Source organism: Diabrotica virgifera, chromosome 10 (assembly GCF_917563875.1).
Source record: "Diabrotica virgifera virgifera chromosome 10, PGI_DIABVI_V3a".
Lineage (NCBI taxonomy): Eukaryota > Metazoa > Arthropoda > Insecta > Coleoptera > Chrysomelidae > Diabrotica > Diabrotica virgifera.
The window spans coordinates 82821038-82836052 of NC_065452.1; the positions used below are offsets into that span (position 1 = coordinate 82821038).

Here is a 15015-nt window from a genome sequence, read left to right on the forward strand (position 1 = left end):
GAACTGACAATAAAAAAATCTAAATAAAAAGTGAAGTTTTGATGTATGTACTTGAAGTATCATTGACTGTAGTACGACCTTGATTTTAAACCGGCATTTTTAGATATGTAAGGGAGTATTTGAACAACTAAAATATGTATTTTACAACAAAAGATTACTTTATAGAATTAGATAAAAGAGAGAATGAAAATATCATTGATTTCAAACTTATTTGGAGTGAAAATTTAATTCTTAGAACTTTTTTTATCTGTAGAACGTAGATTAGAAGTATTGAAGTATTGAAAATCTAATTGTTGAAATATAACAGTTATTTTAATATAATATAGATCTAGTATTAGGAAGGATAAAGATGGTTATGTTTTTTTTAAGGGAAAAAATTAGAAGAAAAAAATATTTCTACATACCCGGTGATCCAATAAAACCAACGAAACTCCTCTCCTAAACTTCACCAAACCCAAAAACACAACTTCTAACTTAACTTATTCTCCAAAAATAATTTCCAATATAAATTATATTCTAAAATCACCGGTCAATGAAGATGTTCTTTCTACCAAATCCTTCAAAAGAGTGAAGGTTTTTCACTTCTGTCAACCACGTTCGGCGGAAATTCCTCGACAGATTGTCAACTTCCCAATTCCAATGTTACCAAATATTTCATCGAATCGTACCCAAAATCAACGCAATACCTCAAACAACCAGCTGCATACTTGGTTGCATACTATTAAGTTCTATCTGACTAATATTCGGAGTTGCATAGATCGTCCCTAACAACACACAACATTCCAGGAATGTACTACCAAAGTTCTATCAATATTTGAATGTCCTGGACATTTAGGGAACATTCGGTGAACATCTGATTAAATTATTCGTGGAATGTTACCATAAGACATTCTGTGAACATACTACCAATGTTCCTGTTCATTTTCAAATTCACGGCGCATGTATTTGTGCATGGTGCTTAGAGAGGGCATCACGTGACTAAAAACGACCAATGACCTCACTTCAGACTTCGGTTCGGCCATCTTGACATGCATCTTGCCTTGGCCACCTTGCCGTGCGTGATCGTTGTTTGTTTTTATTTGTGCTTTTTAAGAATATTTTTTAATTCGGATACTTTTATAATAACTTTAATAGTATTATTAATATAGTGCATAAAATCAGTTGGAGTAGCAGAAGCAATGTAGATAAAAAATCTGCAGGAATAATGTTTCAAAGGTTAGTATATTATGCAAATATGTAAACAAAGGCATGCCCCTATTTCAGAAAATATCCATTTATTATTTTAATAATTGCGAATAAGCCACAAACTTGCTTATTCCTAATTAAAATAGTAGGTAAATAGAGATAATAACAAACGGATTATTTGTAAAATTAAATTTTTTTTTGCGTTTTTGCTAATGTATGCGTTTATAAACAGGATGGTAGACCACACACTATAATAGTACCAACTAATGAATACACAGTATGAATAGTACAGTCGGTTCGCTAAACTTAGTCTCAGACACAACTGGCTAGTGATTTTAGTAAATAATTTTGACAATTTGGTAAAATTGGCAAAAAAATAACTAAATAGTTAGTAATTTTGGCAAAAATGGCCAAAAACAAAAAAATTACCTACTAAAATCACTAGCCAGTTGTGGCTAGGGAAACGACTATACTAATAAACAATTTCTAAGCTGCTTTTTATAATATTTTGTGAGTTCATTAATCATATTTTTTATTTAAAACTAAAATTTGTTAATAATGCTCAGTAATGCATATATTTTGTATTTTTAGCTTTCCAGAAGATCCTGCGAAGAAGGCATGAAGTATTGATCAGATTTGTTAATAGAGCAGTATGTTCAAAACATTTTTTAGAAAAAGATATTGACAGAACTTCACTTTCAACCGTTTGAGAGACTGTGCTGTTCCAATAGCTTATATCACACAGGTAATATGCTTAACCCAATTAATAATACAATTACAATATACAGTTGGAAAAATTAAAGAATAGGGCTTTTCATTTACAGTCATTTGTTTCGAGCTACTGTCATATGTCGTATAATCCGTGTTGTATTAATATTATACACAGATTATATAACATATGACAGAAGCTCGAAACAAATGACAATCGATGAAAAGCAATATAGGGCTTTGTTCATTGTCATTTGTTTCGAGCTTCTGTCATGTGTCACATATATTAATATATCTACGTCATACATCTTTGGTTTGTATCATTGATTATATCAATAACGTATGATGTAGATATATTAATATTATGTGACACATGACAGAAGCTCGAAACAAATGACTGAATGAAAAACCCTATAACCATGAACGATCACATCAATCACTTATTTTGTATAGGGCTTTTCATTCACAGTCATTTGTTTCGAGCTTCTGTCATGTGTCACACAATATTACTATATCTACGTCATAAGTTATTGGCATATACCAATGATACAAACCAAAGACGTATGACGTAGATATATTAATATTATGTGACACATGACAGAAGCTCGAAACAAATGACAGTTGATGAAAAGCCCTATTTGCTGTCTTTTTCTATAAATCACAAACGTTTGTTACCTATAGAAAAAGATCATCATCATCATTGGCTCGACAGCCCTTTCTGGGTCTTGGCCTGTTCCAGGATTCTTCTCCACTCTGATCTGTTTCATGCTTTTTTTCTCCAGTTTTTTATTTTTAATGTTTTTATATCATTTTCTATTTGTTCTAAAATAGAAAAAGATAGCAAATACAACATAAGTGATTGATGTGATCGTTCATGGGTATAGGGCTTTTCATTCACAGTCATTTGTTTCGAGCTTTTGTCATGTGTCACATAATATTAATATATCTACGACATACGTTATTGGTATATACAATAATAGATACAAACCAAAGACATATGACATAGATATATTAATATTATGTGACACATGCCAGAAGCTCGAAACAAATGACAATTGATGAAAAGCCCTATTCTTTCATTTTTCCAACTGTAGATACCGTTGTTCTTCATTATCTACATCAGAGATCTAAGTTGACATTGTTGCCCAATTACAAAAAATTTTTGAATTCATTTTAAGTCCAATATATCACATAATTATTGCGAAGTAGATTATACAAGAAAACAGATTAATGTTGAATGCAAATAAATAAAAACATCAGAAATAGAAAACAAGAATTAAGTTATAATCTTAAGTTAAAGTAAATAATAAAAACAATAAATATAATAAAACAAAATACTTATTAGTTTGTGAAAAAGCTATTTCTTTGTGGCATTTTTGTAATTATTGTAACTATTTTAATGGGGAAATAAGCCAGAATTTACTTGAAAAAATAACTTTATTATGGTTTCTACTTCCACATCGGACGTCGTTGTCAAAATACAAAATGTTTTATTATTTTCTTTATTAAATATTATTTATTATTTATTTAAATATTATTTAATTTATTATTTATTTTATTATTATTATTATATGCATATTATTACCTGTAAATATTTCTTCTGATTGTTAATTGTAAAGGATAGAAAAATTACCATTTATTTTATTTTCTTTTAGAATCAGCTGAGAGAAGTGGTCTACAAAAAACCAGGAAGGAAATGGAATATGTGGCTATGAAAGGCAAAAGAAAGGTTTACAAAGCAAATGTGACACATTTTTTTATAGGAATATCAGTAAATTACATTAAAAAAATGTATGAAAAGATTTTTTGCAATAAAAATGTTTATATTTATCAAGCATGCATTATTTGGTATGGCCACATATCGTCAGTGATGTGACAATACCTCCTATCTGTTTTTTCATGAGATTTGTAAGATAGACTAAAAACTTGTTTGGGCCACCTCCTGTTTTCATATATTTTTTGACTTGTTTTGCAGTAAATTTAACTATCTATTTACTACAAAACAAGCCAGAACTTACGTATGCAAACAGGAGGTGACCTTAAAAAATGTTTTTCGTCTCCTGCAAACCTCATGAAAAAAGATATAGGAAGTATTGTCACAGCACTGACGATATATTTCAGAGAATGTCTAAAAAATATACTGTGAATGTTCAAAGAACGTTCGTAGACATTCATGGAATGTTCCAACAAGACATTTAGTCTAAAAAATATACTGTGAATGTCCAAAGAACATTCATGGAATGTTCCAACATTCATGGAATGTCCCAACAAGACATTCAGTCTAAAAAATATACTGTGAATGTCCAAAGAACATTCATGGAATGTTCCAACAAGACATTCAGTCTAAAACATATACTGTGAATGTCCAAAGAACATTCGTAGACATTCATGGAATGTTCCAACAGAACATTCTAAGAATATTTAAAATGCTGACACAGCACATTCCAGGGACTTTCCAGGGACATTCGTGTGCATTTGGGGACATTCCAGGAATGTTTGGAATGTCCTGTGAGTACATTCTAGGAACATTCATGGAATGTTTTGTGTTATTAGGGGTAACGATGAACTTATCGTTACATTCCCCCTTTACTTGGAGAAAAAATTGATCTAAGGAACATTTTTTTCCATACATATATACACATATAAATACTCAATAGCAGTATTCATAGAGAAAAATCACACGCTGTGGGATCCAACACAGGCGTGAATAAAACAAATATCTAAAATATAATAAGAATCTGACAGTAGTGTAGTACTATAAACTAAACTATGTTAACGGCACAGAACCAGTACTCTGTGACTTATATCCTAAAGACCAAATTGTGTTCAAGTTGATTTAGTAGATTTAAATAAAACCCCAAATTATAGTCAACAAGAACACCATAAAAACACTATTCTCAAATGCAAACTAAATATAACCTATACAACGACTAACTTACGCATACTTACATCTATATTACGACTTAATCGATTATACCTAACCGCAAATTATGAGTCATGTAAATGGGGTTGCGTAAATGCCCAATATATTACATATGGTACCAACATACATACTTAAGGTTTATTATAACCCTTTGCCATATTACTCACTTACGATACATTCTAATCTCAAAAAAAATTGTCGAATGGGACGAGTAGTACAAAATTGTTCCATCGATGGACAACAGATTTTTATCGAAGCATTCCAAAGTGAACAATCAGTAGATTTCGTAGCCAATTCGCAATAAACCAAAACATAGACCACAGTATAAACCAAAATAAATATAAGAGTTATTGACAAGACAACAAATTTGATTGTAGCAAGTCTTTTATCCTATATCTATCCGACAGTGGACAACAGATTTGAATTGAAGCATATCCAAGGTGGAACAACCAGGCAGATTTATTGATCAACACTACAATCAAGTACCAAATGCACTAACAATGACTACACATTGGGTCCTATGAACTAACTCAACTGATCATCAGATTTGCATCAGATGCAACGGAAGATCTATCTAAGGGTCCCAATTGAATAGTTGACATAACAGAAGTTAACTTATTGTGACGAATTTCTAACTGAGGCCGGCCTGCCCCTAGCAGTCAACAAACAACGGCGACACGTCATCGACGAGTAATGTCTCCGCTAATCCAGAATTTTCCCGATGATAGGCGGAGACCTGCCTCAGGCGTTCCAAATGTTCTCGAAGCAGAGCCGTATCTATATAAGCGGATGATTTTTAAGCAGCAGTCAGTCAGTTACTAATTTCGACGCGATATTATATTGTTACGTTTTTGTGAACGGGTTTGAAATGTATTTTTAAAGTAGATAAATAAGTATTTGCAAATGAATTAAATAAGTTAGTATGTAAGTGTAAAATAAATTAGATATATTGTTGTAAAATTAAGTGTTAAATTGTAAGTGTTACAAATTAAACAATTTCAAGTAAGTCTTTTATTTATTTAATAATAATTAAAAGTCAGTTCGCGTAATAGTTCACAAATAAATAAATCAGTACAGTAATAACCCAACAACTGGTGATCAGAAGTGGATAAAATCAACACAAATTTTCGACTTAAATATAGTGTTGAATCTTTTAAAAATAAATAAAATATAAATCGTAATAAATAAAGTTTGTGATCATGTCTACCTTGTGTAAGCTAAAATTTGCAGACCTGAGACTTGAATTAGAAGAAAGGGACCTGAGTTCTACTGGGAAAAAGGCTGATCTAGTCGAACGTCTAAAGAACGCTCTTCAAGAGGAGGGTCAAGATCCAGAAACCTATTTGTTTGAAGACAAGCATGCTGCTTTGATTTCGTCAATTACGTCGTTAGAGAACAAAGTTTCTGGTGATATTTCCCAAGTTTCGACAGACATTACATCGTTAGAGAAAAAGGTTTCTAGTGAAATTTCCCAAGTTTCCTCGGATGTTTTGAAAGTTTCGACAGACATTGCATCGTTAGAGAAGAAAGTTTCGGGTGATATTTCATCCCTTGACAGCAAAATGACTAACGAGATCTCTAAAGTCACTTCGGATTTTGACGACAAGATATCGTCCATAAAATCTACTTTTGAAGAACAGATCAAGGAAATAGAAAAGAAACTGGAGGAAACGGAAAAAGTGGACAAAGTGGTAGAACCCATCTTAACAGACATTAAAAATGATGAAACCAAATACAAATTGGAGCCACGGTCGATAGTTGAAGGGAGTGTGGGTCATGCTCGGGTTAAGGTGCCAAATTTCGACGGAAAGTCGTCATGGAACAGTTATAAATAACAATTTGAAACAGTTTCAAGGGCGAACGGATGTCTGAAAAAGACAAAGCTGTAAATCTGGTTATTGCTCTTCGAGGAGAGGCTTTGGATGTACTCCAGACCATAGCTGTAGAGGAGACGAATGATTTTGAACAACTCATGAAGAGACTAAACATGCGTTATGGGCACGAACATTTGGAGTATGTCTATCAGGCGCGGCTTAAAAACCGACGACAAAAGAAAGATGAAGCTCTTCAAGAATATGAGCTAGATATTGCCAGGCTAGTACGATTCGCTTATCCAACAGCTCCCGAAGACATGAGGGAAATATTGGCTGTTCAAACATTTATGGATGGTCTTCGTGATGTTGAAATGCAGAGAACACTGCGATTAGCTCGTCAGTCCGCGGCCCTCGAGTTCGAATCAGCTACGCAAGCCTCTGGTGAGTACAGTGCAGTTCGAACTGTGAAAGAAGAAGAGGATGAAGACAAACTTGACCAGCTGGTAAATATGGTGAAAGGCTTTACATCGAAGAAAACGAAGACCATGAATGGCTGCAATTGTGGTGAAAATGGGCACGCACGGAGTTTAAGGAAGAAGGCAAATCAAGAAACTCGCCAGCAGGAAATAAGAGAACGCACAGACCCTAGGAGGGCAGCCTCGACTCAGAACTCCTCTAAAGACCATCTAATACTAATAGCTTCTTTGAAATGTCGTGAGGATAGTGTATATGTAGATGGAGAAATAAATGGCAAAAAGTATACATTGTTGGTGGGTACCGGAGCGACCAGGACCATTATTCGACCGTCAATTGTAAACAGCCATAAGAAACTCGTACCAACGAGGTTGCGACTGCGGACTGCCACAGGTGAAAATGCCAACACCCACGGAGAAATCCAGATACAATTAGGGATTGGAGCAGAAAAGTTCGTCCATACCGTCATAGTTGCAGATATCGCAGAAGATGTTATATTAGGAATGGACGTAATGAATTTACATGGATTTCAATTGGATTTTAAGAATAGGGTAATCAAAGTTGGCAACGAGGAGGTATTTCTTCATCCACATGATGACAGCACTGTGCTAGCAGCCATTAAAGAAGATACAGTTGTGCCTGCGAGGAGTGAAACGATCATCGTAGCGCGACTACAGGGAATTGTAGAAGAAGGAACACCTGTTATGATGGAGCCATGGAACCACGACGAGGAGGTTGGCCGAGGAATCATAATTGGAAAGGAATTGGTTACTTCTGCTAAAGAAATTCCCGTGAGATTGATTAATGTCAATGACTACCCAGTGACATTAAGAAGGAGACAAAAGTAGGAACTTGTGTACCCGTGACGTCCATAATCCGTCAGACGACAACATCAGATAATTCCAACGACAAGTTCTACCAAATGGTTGCAGTTGCAGGCCAATCTCTAAATCAAATGGAAAAAAGGAAATTAAGGGAATTTCTTAGGCAATATCGTGACATATTTGTACCGAAAGGAGGAAAGACAGGAAGAACGACAGTTGTCAAACATAAAATTGACACTGGTACCGCTAGGCCAATTCGTCAAACAGCTCGACGATTACCACAGGCGAAGAGAGAGGAAGCTGAAAGGATTGTTCAAGAAATGAAGAATGATAGAACCTTCTACGAGCCCATGGGTCTCTCCAGTGGTCCTTGTCAAGAAGAAAGATGGAACTACGAGGTTTTGTGTGGACTACCGTTTGTTGAACAATGCTACCAAGAAAGATAGTTATCCTCTGCCTCGGATCGACGACACGTTGGACACATTAGCTGGAAGTAAGTTGTTTTCTACGTTGGACTTGAAGTCTGGATATTGGCAGGTAGAAATGGACCCAGTGGACAAGGAGAAGACGGCCTTCACGACAGGATCTGGATTATGGGAATTCAAAGTTATGCCGTCTGGACTCTGTAATGCTCCTGCGACATTTGAGAGGCTTATGGAAAATGTGTTGAGAGGGTTATCTTGGAAAACGTGCCTGGTGTATTTAGACGACATAATCGTTTTGGGGGAGACGTTTGAGGACCACCTTAAGAATTTAGAAGACGTTTTTAATCGACTTAAATCTGCCCAGTTAATGTTAAACCCCAAGAAATGCCAAGTAAAGTCAAGTAAAGTCAAGCCCAAGTAAAGTCAATTATTTAGGTCATATAGTCAGCAAAGAATGAGTGGCCGTGGATAAAGGAAAAATCGATTCCATTAAGGAATGGCCTGAACCAACTGATAAACATCAAGTGAAAAGTTTTCTGGGACTATGTACATACTACCGGAGGTTCATTAAGAAGTTTGCAGATATCGCTAAGCCATTAACGCGACTTACAGAGGAAGCAAGGGATTATTGCTGGGATGGAGACTGCCAAACGGCCTTTGAAACTTTGAAGAGGCATTTAATTACAGCACCAATATTAGGGTATCCACTGCCAGAAGGAGAGTTCATCTTAGATACGGATGCAAGTAATGTGGGAATTGGAGGGGTGCTGTCGCAGATTCAAGGAGGACAGGAACGAGTCCTTGGATATTTTAGTAAAGTGCTTTCAAAATCTGAACGAAATTACTGCGTCACGAGAAGAGAACTTCTAGCAGTAGTAAAATCGGTGGAACACTTCTATCAATACCTCTATGGAAGGAAGTTTCTAATCCGAACCGACCATGCCGCCCTTAAATAGTTAATGCAGTTTAAGAATCCAGAGGGTCAGATAGCCAGATGGATTGAACGACTTCAAGAATATGATTTGAAAATTGAGCATCGGGCCGCAGTTAGCCACAGGAACGCTGATTCTTTATCTAGAAGGCCGTGCTCAGCAGAGTGTTCCCATTGCAACAAAACAGAGTCAAAGGAAGCAGCAGTACTAAGAACAACAGTGGTTAACGACGAGTGGACGCCTACCAAGATCAAGGAAGAACAAGAAAAAGATCCAGTTTTACAGAAGATTCGAAAATGGAAAGAAGAAAATCGTCGACAATCTTGGCAAGAAATATCAAGTCTAGGCTCAGTAGTTAAGACGTATTGGGCCCAGTGGGACTCATTTATCTTGGAAGACAGCTTGCTTAAACGAGTAATGGGAAATGATGATGGTTCAGCGAGGAGAACACAGTTGGTGATTCCAAAGAGCAGAGTAGCCGAAGTACTTCGTCAGTTACACGACAGTCCATCAGGAGGTCATTTAAGTGTAAAGAAAACCCTTCAGAGAATTCGGGAACGATTTTATTGGATGAATAGTTCCGACGATGTGAAGGACTGGTGTAAGAAATGTACTACCTGTGCTACAAGTAACGAACCCTACCGGAAAAGAAAGGCTCCTATGAGACAGTACAATGTTGGAAGTCCGTTTGAAAGAATAGCTTTGGATATTGCCGGGCCATTTCCAGAAAGTGACAATGGATGCAAATACATGTTGGTGGTAATGGATTACTTCACGAAATGGGTTGAGATCTACGCAATTCCAGACCAGAAGGCCGCCACTATTGCAGATGTGTTAATCAAAGACTGCATCAGCCGATTCGGAGTGCCTCTGGAGATCCATAGTGACCAAGGAAGGAACTTTGAGAGCGATCTATTTCAGGTAATTTGTGATAGACTAGGCATGAAGAAGACAAGAACTACGGCCTATCACCCACAATCGGATGAAATGGTGGAGCGTATGAATAGGACCGTCGGCAAGTATTTGACAAAGATGGTGTCCAATCATCAACCAGACTGGGACCAGTACCTTCTGAATCCTACCTATAGATCTGCTGTTAATGAATTAACGGGCCAAACACCAGCAAAAGTCTTATTTGGACGTGAGATGCGTCTACCCTGTGATCTAGAGTTTGGATGTCGACCTGGAGAAGATGTTGCTGGTGAGGATTACGTGAATGAATTGCGAAGAAGAATGGACGATATACATGAGTTGGTCCGTTCCCATCTTCAGATCGCTAGCGACCGAATGAAGAAACGATACGATACCCAAGTCGAGAAGGGATGTTTCAAGGAGAACGACAAAGTCTGGCTTTATAATCCAAAGAAGCGAACAGGTTGTTCTCCCAAGTTGCAGCAGTTCTGGGAAGGTCCGTACGTCATTGTCAAGAAAATTAATGACGTTATCTACCGAATAAGCAAGATTCCTAGGGGAAAGCCGATGATAGTCCACCATAACCGGATGGCGCCATACGAGGGAGACCACGACGTAGATGAAGAAGTAGAAGTCAACCAAGTTCGAGAAATACCTGACCTCACGTTTGAAGAGTTCATGGGGGCTTACGGAGGTACCGGTAAAGCGAGACATGGTGTTACCACTGAAGAAAAGCGAGATCTACTCGCACTTCCCCATGACTATTCACTGGCCCATACCATCCCGGCCAGTATCAAAGACGCACGAGGGTTGGCATCCGCCTTCCGCAGGAAGTTTGGTCGAGTTACAGAACTTCAATGCCAACTGCCAGCTCCTGGCAAAGCATTGAAACTCCAAGATGCATCACGTTACCTATTCTATCTGGTAACAAAAGACACTGTCCATGACCAACCTACCTACCAAGATGTATGGGATGCATTAATTCAATTGAGAGAGCACGTGTTGGAGTCCGACGTGCAAAAGTTGGCCATGCAAAAGTTAGAATGCAGCCAATTAGACTGGAGAGTTATCCGAAATATGGTAGAAGAAATTTTCCAAGACACCGAGGTCCAGGTGTTGGTCTGTTACTGGTGCGGAGCGAAGACCGTCCCCTGTCACTTTTATACAACTGGGAGTTGTAAAAGAGGGTCCAGTTGCCGATACCAGCATCCAGTTCCAGTCCTGACAAGGTTCCAGGAGGAACCATCTATTAAGGAGGGGGCAATGTGACGAATTTCTAACTGAGGCCGGCCCTGCCCCTAGCAGTCAACAAACAACGACGACACGTCATCGACGAGTAATGTCTCCGCTAATCCAGAATTTTCCCGATGATAGGCGGAGACCTGCCTCAGGCGTTCCAAATGTTCTCGAAGCAGAGCCGTATCTATATAAGTGGATGATTTTTAAGCAGCAGTCAGTCAGTTACTAATTTCGACGCGATATTATATTGTTACGTTTTTGTGAACGGGTTTGAAATGTATTTTTAAAGTAGATAAATAAATATTTGCAAATGAATTAAATAAGTTAGTATGTAAGTGTAAAATAAATTAGATATACTGTTGTAAAATTAAGTGTTAAATTGTAAGTGTTATAAATTAAACAATTTCAAGTAAGTCTTTTATTTATTTAATAATAATTAAAAGTCAATTCGCGTAATAGTTCACAAATAAATAAATCAGTACAGTAATAACCCAACATTATTCTGGGATTCTCTAACTATAGCTATAGCTACAACAGATTAATAAGAATAGCCAGAAGAAGCCAACCAATATTTCGAAGTCATCACTAATGAAATAACTCAAGAAGTCAAAGATTAATAACTCTTATAATCAATTTCCAAAGAAACTGCAGATTATGAGAATGTTACCTAGTTACTCACAGAGAACAGGATATCGATCCTGACTCAAGTTACATACAAACAAAAAAATGAGTTCCCAGGAAAGCTGATGCCTAAACAGAATAATCCCTTGGCGAATTCAAAAGCTACAATATTTCAATAGGACTGATATCCAAGAAGTTACCATCATTATCAGAACAATAAAATAGTAAAACTTAAGAAGAATAGATAAACATACAAGTTAAGACCAAGTCTCTTCAGAATGAACATAAACTGAAAATCGAATAAGAATGCAGAGTGTGGGTCGGTTGGGCATGGGAAAATTTTGACAGCGTGGGAAAAATTTTATCTGCCACGCCCCACGCCACGCCCACCACAAAGCCACGCCCACCACAAAGCCACGCCCACCGCAAGCCACGCCCACCACAAAGCCACGCCCACCACAAAGCCACGCCCACCGCAAGCCACGCCCACCACAAAGCCACGCCCACCGACCACGCCCACCACAAAGCCACGCCCACAGACCAATGGTTGCCCACCGGCCAATGATTGCCCACCGACCAATGAGAAGGAAGCCTCGCCCACCCACAGCATCGCCCATGGACCAATGAGATCAAAGTCCAGCGACCAATGAGAACTTAGCCCCAATCACCGACCAATGAGAACGAAGCCCCGCCCAACGACCAATGGGAACACAGCCAGGCCCACCTACGTCACAAACCCTCGCCTTCCAAGATGGCCTCCTCTTTATTTCGTTTATCGCAAAATATACAGGGTGTAGTCAGAAAGCCAAATAAGACACTTATCCATGAAGCACCTATCTGCCATCTGCGTTGTTATTGGTTCGTTTATTACATGTAAGACATTAAACGAAAGAGGAGCAATCACAAAGACATTAGCAAAAGAGCATTAGAGCATGTCTCCGACCTGACTGATCATATATTGTTGGAAAGAGGAAGGCATGTTACCATATAAACAAAGATGTCAGCAATGACAAAACGGCACTATATCATATCTTCGTGTCTATTGGTCCAATTCGTGTGAATATGGTCTCGTTGGGAAAAAGAGGGGATATTGAATATGTTAACATAAAAACAAAGATGTCAGCAATGCCAAAACGACACTATATCTTCGTTGCTATTAATTTTAGCGCAACAGACATCGAAGGGAAGGAGAAACATGGCAACACTGCCAAAACGGTGATATATTAGTCCTATCACAGTTCTTCATCTTATCATGCCACCTGTCGGCTGCAACATGTAACTATGCTCAAACCATCTAGAAGAACGTATACCAGTCTTACAGTATGACCAAACCATCAAACATCCTATCACAGTTCTTCATCTTATCCTGCCACCTGTCGGCTGCAACATGTAACTATGTCCAAACCCTCTATAAGAACATATACCATTCTTACGCTGTGGTCAATTCTTCATCTTATCATGCCACCTGTCGGCTGCAACATGTAACTATGCCCAAGCCCTCTAGAAGAACGTATACCATTCTTACAGTACGACCATCAAACATCCTATCACAGTTCTTCATCTTATCATGCCACCTGTCGGCTGCAACACGTAACTAATTGACATTGCCAAAACGGCATTACAACATATCTTCTTGGCTAATGATCCGATTTTGACGTATGGGATATCAAATGAAAGCGGTGGCGACACAGATGGCAACTGTCAATTCTTCTTCTGTCAACGTTCAATATTAATTGCCAATTCTTCTTCTTCTTTTCCGTATAGTGCCTAACAGAACGTGACAGTGCCTAACAGAACGTGACGTGCATAACGTCACGTGAATCACGCGACGTAAATAACGTGACCTGATGGTTTCTAATGGCCTCTAATGGTCTCTGCTACACTCTATTCCCTAATGGTATAGACTATTTATCTTTAAACCATCCTAACAGTGTACCTCTTTAACGTGATATTTTACCGTGAATGACGTAACGTGAATGACGTGACGTGAATAAGACATTGCCAAAACGGCACTATATCGTATCTTCGTTTCAATCATACATTCCTACAATGAACATATACCATTCTTACAGTATGACCAACAAACATCCTCGATCTCCCTCCAATCATACATTCCTACAATGAACATATACCATTCTTACAGTATGACCAACAAACATCCTCGATCTCCCTCCAATCATACATTCCTACAATGAGCATATACCATTCTTACGCTGTGGCCAAACCTGCAAACATCTCATGTACAAGTCTTTTCAGAAAAATGCGTATTATTTTTATGTAATTGACTGAATAGTTGCATACAATATTTTATCTACGGAAAGTCAGGTAATATTATTGTTTTTTTTTACAGTTTGATATTTTACTTTTATAGTTAAATAATCGTCTATTCAATATATAGGAGGCTACATTTGTCATCTAGTTTTATGTTTATATGATATATAAACCTTCGGTGTAGACTACTATGACGTTCCTCCACTCATGCAAAATTCACAGATACACGATAGAATACTATGACGTTCCCCCACTCCTGCAAAATTCACAGATACACGATAGAATACTATGACGTTCCCCCACTCCTGCAAAATTCGCAGATACATGATAGAATGAATAAAGCAAAAATCAGTATCATTCAATCAATCGATGAAGCAAGATGGAAAAAATTGAGTTGTTCAGAGGTCCGAACGCAGTCAGAAAAATTAAGCAGTTAAATGTAGATGATATACTTATTGATCAATGGATGACAAACACAAAAGTTACCTGCTACATCCTTTATGTCAGCGGAGTACCAGCATCATTTGTACTCCTATCGAAACGTGACTTTGATCCACTTGGACAACATGATGTACCAAGAGTATTAGAATACGTATACACTTTACCTAATCATCGAAGAAGAGGATATGCATGCAAACTTATACATCACATAAAGAAAAATAATGAATTCACTGCGTTCTGCTTCAA

The 15015-nt window shown here is 37.5% G+C and overlaps 1 long non-coding RNA gene across 1 annotated transcript; it reads left to right on the forward strand.

The window, feature by feature from the left end:
* Positions 1-775: 775 nt before the first annotated feature.
* LOC126893394 (uncharacterized) lies at positions 776-3971 on the forward strand. Its single transcript, XR_007701163.1, has 3 exons — positions 776-1215; positions 1777-1930; positions 3549-3971. It is a non-coding gene; the product is annotated as an uncharacterized LOC126893394 (long non-coding RNA).
* The last annotated feature ends 11044 nt before the right edge of the window (positions 3972-15015 follow it).